Here is a 6,733-nt window from a genome sequence, read left to right on the forward strand (position 1 = left end):
AAGTTCGCTTCCTTCCAACTCAAAGATCAAGATGCAGAATGGTTCCAGCAGTACAAGGATTCCAGAGGTGAACGTGTTATCACTTGGGATGATTTCCGTCGAGATTTCCGAGCTCATCACATTTCGCAGAGCGTGGTTGAAAGCAAGCGTGAGGAATTCCACAATCTGAAGCAAGGTTCTTTGTCTGTCTATGACTACAACAAGTTGTTCCAGAAGCTCGCCCGTTTTGCCAAGCAGGATGTTCCTGATGAGAAGAGCATGATCTATCAGTTCAGGGGTGGTATTCGTGAAGAAATTCATCTCGCTCTTGTCCTCTTTGAGCCGTTGAGATACGATGAGTTCTACAACATGGCACTGAAGCAAGAGGCTGCTCAGTTGAGGTGTGATGCTTCCAGGAAGCGTGCCAGAGATGTTACTCCGTCTTCCTCTACTCAAGTGGCCAAGCAGCAGAAGTTTTGGCTTCCTCCTCCTCCATTCCGTCAGCCGTATCAGCAGAAGAGCAAAGGTGGCAGTGGTTCTTCCCACCCACCCAACCCAGGCTTTCAGAACAAAACTTCGTCTCAAGCTCCAAGATCGAGTGCTCCGTATCACCGTCCACTTTCAGAGGTCACGTGCAACAAGTGCCAACAGAAGGGTCACTATGCCAACAAGTGTTTCAATCAGAGGCGTCTTCCTCCTCCTCCTCCTGTGAGATCGGCAAGTACAGCTGTGGTCAAGCATAACCCTAAGCATGCCAAGGTCAATTTGATGAATGCAGCTCAGGCAGAGGACTCGTCAGATGTGATCATGGGTAACCTTCCTGTTAATGATATTCCTGCAAAAGTTCTTTTTGACACTGGTGCATCGCATTGCTTCATCTCGAGACCATTTACAAATAGGCATGAATTGGTTTCACAAGTTTTGCCTAGTCCTTTAGCAGTTGTCTCTCCCGGCAAGCGCATGCAGGCTAACTCCATCATTCCGGATGTTTCTATCACGACGGGCGAGTTCAAGTTTCTTGCTTCTCCTATGGTTCTCGGTGACTCGGATATTGATCTTATTCTCGGTATGGATTGGCTTTCTAAGCACAAGGCTCAGCTTGATTGTGCAGCCAGGCAGATTCAATTGACTCATTCGTCTGAGGATGTAATTGTCTTTGCCGCTCGGGGTAATACAATCCGTCTGTTTTCTCTCAATGAGAAGGGTGAATTGGATGCCATCTCTCAAATTCCTGTCGTTTGCGAATATCAAGACGTTTTTCCAGAAGAGCTCCCAGGAATGCCTCCGCACCGGCCAGTTGAATTTGTTATTGAACTTGAGCCCGGTACGGAACCTGTGTGCAAACGTCCCTACAAGCTCGGCCCCGAAGAGTTGAAGGAGTTGAAGAAACAACTCGATGAGCAAGAAAGATTGGGTCTCATCCGGCCTAGTACTTCTCCGTGGGGTTGTGGTGTTCTTTTTGTGAAGAAGAAGGATGGTTCGAGCCGACTTTGTGTTGATTACCGTCCAGTGAACAAGAAGACCATCAAGAACAAATACCCACTTCCCAACATCAATGAGCTGTTCGAACAACTCAAAGGTGCTCAAGTATTCTCCAAGCTTGATCTCCGTATGGGTTATCACCAGATTCGCATTCGTGAAGAAGATATTCCCAAGACAGCGTTCAGAACAAGCTTTGGTTCATATGAATACACTGTCATGTCTTTTGGCCTCGCCAACGCTCCTCCGACGTTCTCTCGCATGATGAATTTCATCTTCAACGCCTACACCAATGACTTCGTTTTGGTCTATCTCGATGACATTCTGGTTTTCTCGAAGAACAAGGAAGATCATGCCAAGCACTTGCGTTTGGTTCTTGACAAGCTCAGGGAACATCAGTTCTACGCCAAGTTCTCCAAGTGTGAATTTTGGCTCGATGAGGTTCTTTATCTTGGTCATATCATCTCTGCCAAGGGCATTTCCGTGAATCCCGAGAAGGTATCTGCAATTGTGAATTGGGAACCTCCTCAGAACGTGAAGCAACTCCGCAGTTTTCTCGGTCTCGCAAGCTATTTGCCGAAGATTCGTTGAAAACTTTTCCAAGATCGCGAAGCCTCTCTCAAATCTTCTTCAGAAGCACGTCAAGTACGTTTGGTCTCCGGAGTGTGATATTGCTTTCAACACTTTGAAAGAGAAGTTGATCACTGCTCCAGTTCTGACTCCGCCTGATGAAATCCAAGCCGTACGAGGTCTTTTGTGATGCCTCTCTCCAAGGTCTTGGCGCAGTATTGATGCAAGAGAAGAAAGTTGTTGCTTATACATCTCGCCAGTTGAAGCCTAATGAGAAGAACTACCCCACTCATGATCTCGAGTTGGCGGCAGTTGTGCACGCTTTGTTGACTTGGAGACATCTTCTATTGGGAAGGAAAGTGGACATTTTCACTGATCACAAGAGTCTCAAGTACATCTTCACTCAGCCTAATCTCAACCTAAGGCAAACTCGATGGGTCGAAATGATTCAAGAGTATAATCCGAGTATTGAGTATACTCCAGGCAAGGCTAATGTGATTGCTGACGCTTTGAGAAGAAAAGCATATTGCAACAGTCTGATTCTCAAGCCTTATCAACCCGAGCTTTGTGAAGCTTTCCGCAAACTTAATCTGCAAGTTGTTCCTCAAGGTTTCCTCGCCAACCTTCAAGTCTCTCCTACCTTAGAAGACCAGATTCGCCAAGCCTAGCTTCTTGATGCTATGGTGAAAAAGGTGAAGATTGGGATTGCCAAGAGTCAGTCCAAGTACAAGTGCTACCGCCTTGATGACAAGGACACTCTCTTCTTCGAGGATCGTATTGTTGTGCCCAAAGGTGAACTTCGTAAAGTGATCATGAACGAGGCTCACAACTCTCTCCTCTCCATCCACCCTGGTAGTACGAAGATGTATCAGGATCTCAAGCAAGCTTATTGGTGGACTCGAATGAAGCGCGAGATCGCTCAATTCGTGAACGAGTGTGATGTCTGCAGAAGAGTGAAGGCAGAACACCAAAGGCCAGCAGGTCTCCTCCAACCTCTTGCCATTCCAGAATGGAAGTTTGACCACATTGAAATGGACTTCGTGACTGGGTTTCCAAAGTCCAAGCGTGGCAATGATGCTATATTCGTTGTCATCGACAAGCTCACCAAAGTGGCTCACTTTCTGCCTATCAAAGAGTCAATCACTGCAGCTCAATTGGCGGAACTCTATACCTCTCGCATTGTCTCTCTGCACGGTATTCCTCAAGTGATATCTTCAGACCGTGGCAGCTTCTTTACCTCCAAGTTTTGGGATTCTTTTCAGAAGGCCATGGGCACCAGCATCCGCTTCAGCACTGCTTTCCATCCTCAAACAAGCGGTCAAGTCGAGCGTGTCAACCAGATTCTCGAAGACATGCTCAGGGCTTGTGTGATCTCTTTCGGCATGAAGTGGGAGGACTGTCTTCCTTATGCTGAATTCTCATACAACAACAGCTTTCAAGCAAGTTCGGGCAAGGCCCCCTTTGAAATTCTGTATGGCAGGAAGTGCCGTACCCCTCTCAACTGGTCTGAAACCGGTGAACGTCAGCTGCTGGGTAATGACTTAATCACAGAAGTAGAAGAAATGTGCAAAGTCATTCGTGATAACCTCAAAGCAGCCAATCCCGCCAGAAGAGCTACTATGATAGTAAGCACCGTGATTTGGCTTTCGAGATCGGAGATCATGTTTACCTCCGTGTCTCTCCTATGAAAGGTACTCGTCGCTTCGGTATCAAAGGGAAGCTTGCCCCTAGATACGTGGGACCTTTCAAGATTGTCAGCAAGAGAGGCGACCTCGCCTATCAACTCGAGCTTCCTTCAAACTTTGCAAATGTTCATGACGTGTTCCATGTCTCTCAGCTTTGAAAGTGCTTCAAGACGCCTGACCGCACCGTCAACTTCGAGGACATTGAGCTCCAAGAAGATCTCTCCTATCGTGAGCACCCAGTTGCTATTCTTGAAGAGACTGAACGCAAGACTCGCAACAAGTCAACCAAATTTCTCAAAGTCAAGTGGTCTCACCATTCCGACCGTGAAGCTACCTGGGAACGCGAGGATCACCTCTGTTCTGAGTACCCGGAGTTTTTTTTAGTCCTAGATCTCGGGACGAGATCTTTTCGTAGTGGTGGAGTGTTGTAACGCCCCAGATATACTTTCCATATTTGTATCCAACTCTTGCCGTTTCCGGCATTAAGTTATATTTATTTCTCGGGTTCGGGTCTTTGTCTCCGTGTGTTGTTTTTCTTTTCGTGCATCTCTTATCATGTCATCTCGTGCATTGCATTTGCATACATGTTCATCTCATGCATTCGAGCATTTTCCCCGTTGTCCGTTTTGCATTCCGGCGCTTCGTTCTCCTCCGGTGGCCATTTCTAACATTCTTTCATGTGTGGGGTTCAAACATTTCCGGATTGGACCGAGACTTGTCATGCGGCCTTGGGTTACTACCGGTAGACCGCCTGTCAAGTTTCGTACCATTTGGACTTCGTTTGATACTTCAACGGTTAACCGAGGGACCGAAAGGCCTTGTGTGTGTTGCAGCCCAACACCCCCCAAATTTGGCTCAAAACCCACCAAACTCTTCTCCATGTCCTAGATCGTTCGATCACGATCGCTTGGGCAAAAACCGCACCTCTTTTGGACTCTCCTAGCTCCCTCTATGCCTATTTAAAGGCCCCTCCGTTTTCGGATCGTCTTCCACCTCCGAAACCCTAAAAATCCCCGCGCCGAGCCGGACATGTCCGTCCCGGCCCGGACAACCGCCGCCGCCGCCCACAGCCACTGAGGGCTCACCACGCGGCAGCCGCGCCTCCACCGCCGCCGCGGCCCGCCAGGCCCGGGGCCGGCCCCCGCGAGCCCGCGCCCCCGCGCCTCCTCCTTTCCCCGAGCGCCGCCGCCTTCCGCGCCTCCGGCGACCGGCGCCGCCGCGGGGCCGCCTCTCCGGCCGCCACACCTCGCCGGCGCGCGAGCCACCGCCGGCCGACCCCGCCGCCGCACCGCGCCTCCTCGCCGCGCCCCTCCGCTGCCTCCTCGCCGGCGCCGCCCCCCGGCGACCTCCTCCACCGCCGGCGCACCCCGCAGCTCCGGCGAGCTCGAGCTCCTCCGCCGGTGCCGCCTCGGCTTCCGCGCCGCGATCCCGATCTGGATCCGGTCGCGTGAACAGTAAACCCTAACCCCCGATTTTTTTTCTAAGTCCTGAAAATTTTGATCCAAGTTGCTCTGTTCGAGGTCCCGTAACTTTGCAACCGTAGCTCCGTTTTGGGCGTATGATATATCAAAATCTTCGCCTCGACATGTACATCATTTCATTCCATTGCATCATTTGCATTTGAGGTCATCTTGTTGCCCAAAATGCTGTTAGAAGGAGGCTTCGTGAGTTAAATTGCAGATCCGTTAGTTCATCATGCACTTTTGTTATTTTTGCCATGTTTAATCCGTGCATGATATGCCTGTGCCCCTTTGGGATGAATTGTTAAGCATTTTGTCTTCTTTCCAGAGGTGCCACCCATGCATTTTTAGGATGTGTGTGTTGTCTTGTGCAAGCTTGCGAAGAGAGGTACCTGAGATTGCTGATTTCAGGGACTTGGTGATTTTCACAAAGTCTGGGATATTTTAGTTCGTGATGCTATATGTCCAGCTTGTTTCCTAGTGATCTGTGCCTCTTTTGAGGATGATCAGTAAGGGAGTTTTGATATTTATGTTATGCTCTATCCATCCGTGTCTTTGTTTGCATATGTGGAGGGCTCTAGGTTGACTCAATCGAGCTCAACTTTTGCTTCGTTATTATTCTGGGCAGATCGTCAACTTGTTTGCGATTTTGCCGATGCTACCATTAGTGTTCCGTGCATGCTATGCCTTTGTTCTTGCCATGTGTAGCTAGCATATTGTGCCTTCTTGCTGGTTATATGCTTTCCTTGCCATGACTTGCACCGTAGTGAGTGCATCGAGCTCGTTTACATGCCTTCGTGAGTTAAATTTCTGCATGTCTCAGTTTTCACAAAGTCTGAAAACTGATTGTGTTCGAGCTATGTTCGTGAGCTCGGTAGAGTATTTTGTGAACCCTTTTGACCCCAGGTCACTTTGGGTGTTTTGTTAAACTTGTTGAGTAGCTCCATGCCATGTTCTTACTTGTCATGTTCAGGTCATTTATCATGTTGTTTTGCTGCTCCAAAGAGAGCATCGTGATCTGAAATTTCAGGCTAGTGTTAATTTCACCAAGTCTGGAATCTGTTTTGCATATTCATTTTTTTGCCATGCTTGTTTGAACCTCTTAATGGATGAATTTGCCTATGGCTCAGTGCTAGTGTTTTGTTAACCATCTTGTGTACATCACTTCCATGTATTTTGTTTTCATGTTTGGTGGCTGTAGCATGTTTATTGCGTTGCATTTAAATGCCTACTTGCTGTAAATCGCAGACCGGTGTCCTATCTTAAAACGCTTGCCATTTCCAAACCGTAACTCCGATTCCAATGATCTTTATATCGTTTTCAAGCGATTTCATCCCCTCTATCCAGTGGCACCCTTGGAATTCCAAGTTGAGGCCAGGTTCATGAATTTCCTGTCATATCTTGCATTTTGCATCCCGCATCGCATCCCGCATAGCATGTCATCATTTCATCATATTGCTTGGTCTTGCACGTGGTTGATTGTATCCTTGTTGCTTGTTTGTCTTGTTGGGTAGAGCCGGGAGACGAGTTCGCTATCGAGGAGCCCGTTGAGTTTGCTTG

Source organism: Triticum urartu, chromosome 2, assembly GCF_003073215.2.
Source record: "Triticum urartu cultivar G1812 chromosome 2, Tu2.1, whole genome shotgun sequence".
NCBI classification, from domain to species: Eukaryota; Viridiplantae; Streptophyta; class Magnoliopsida; order Poales; family Poaceae; genus Triticum; species Triticum urartu.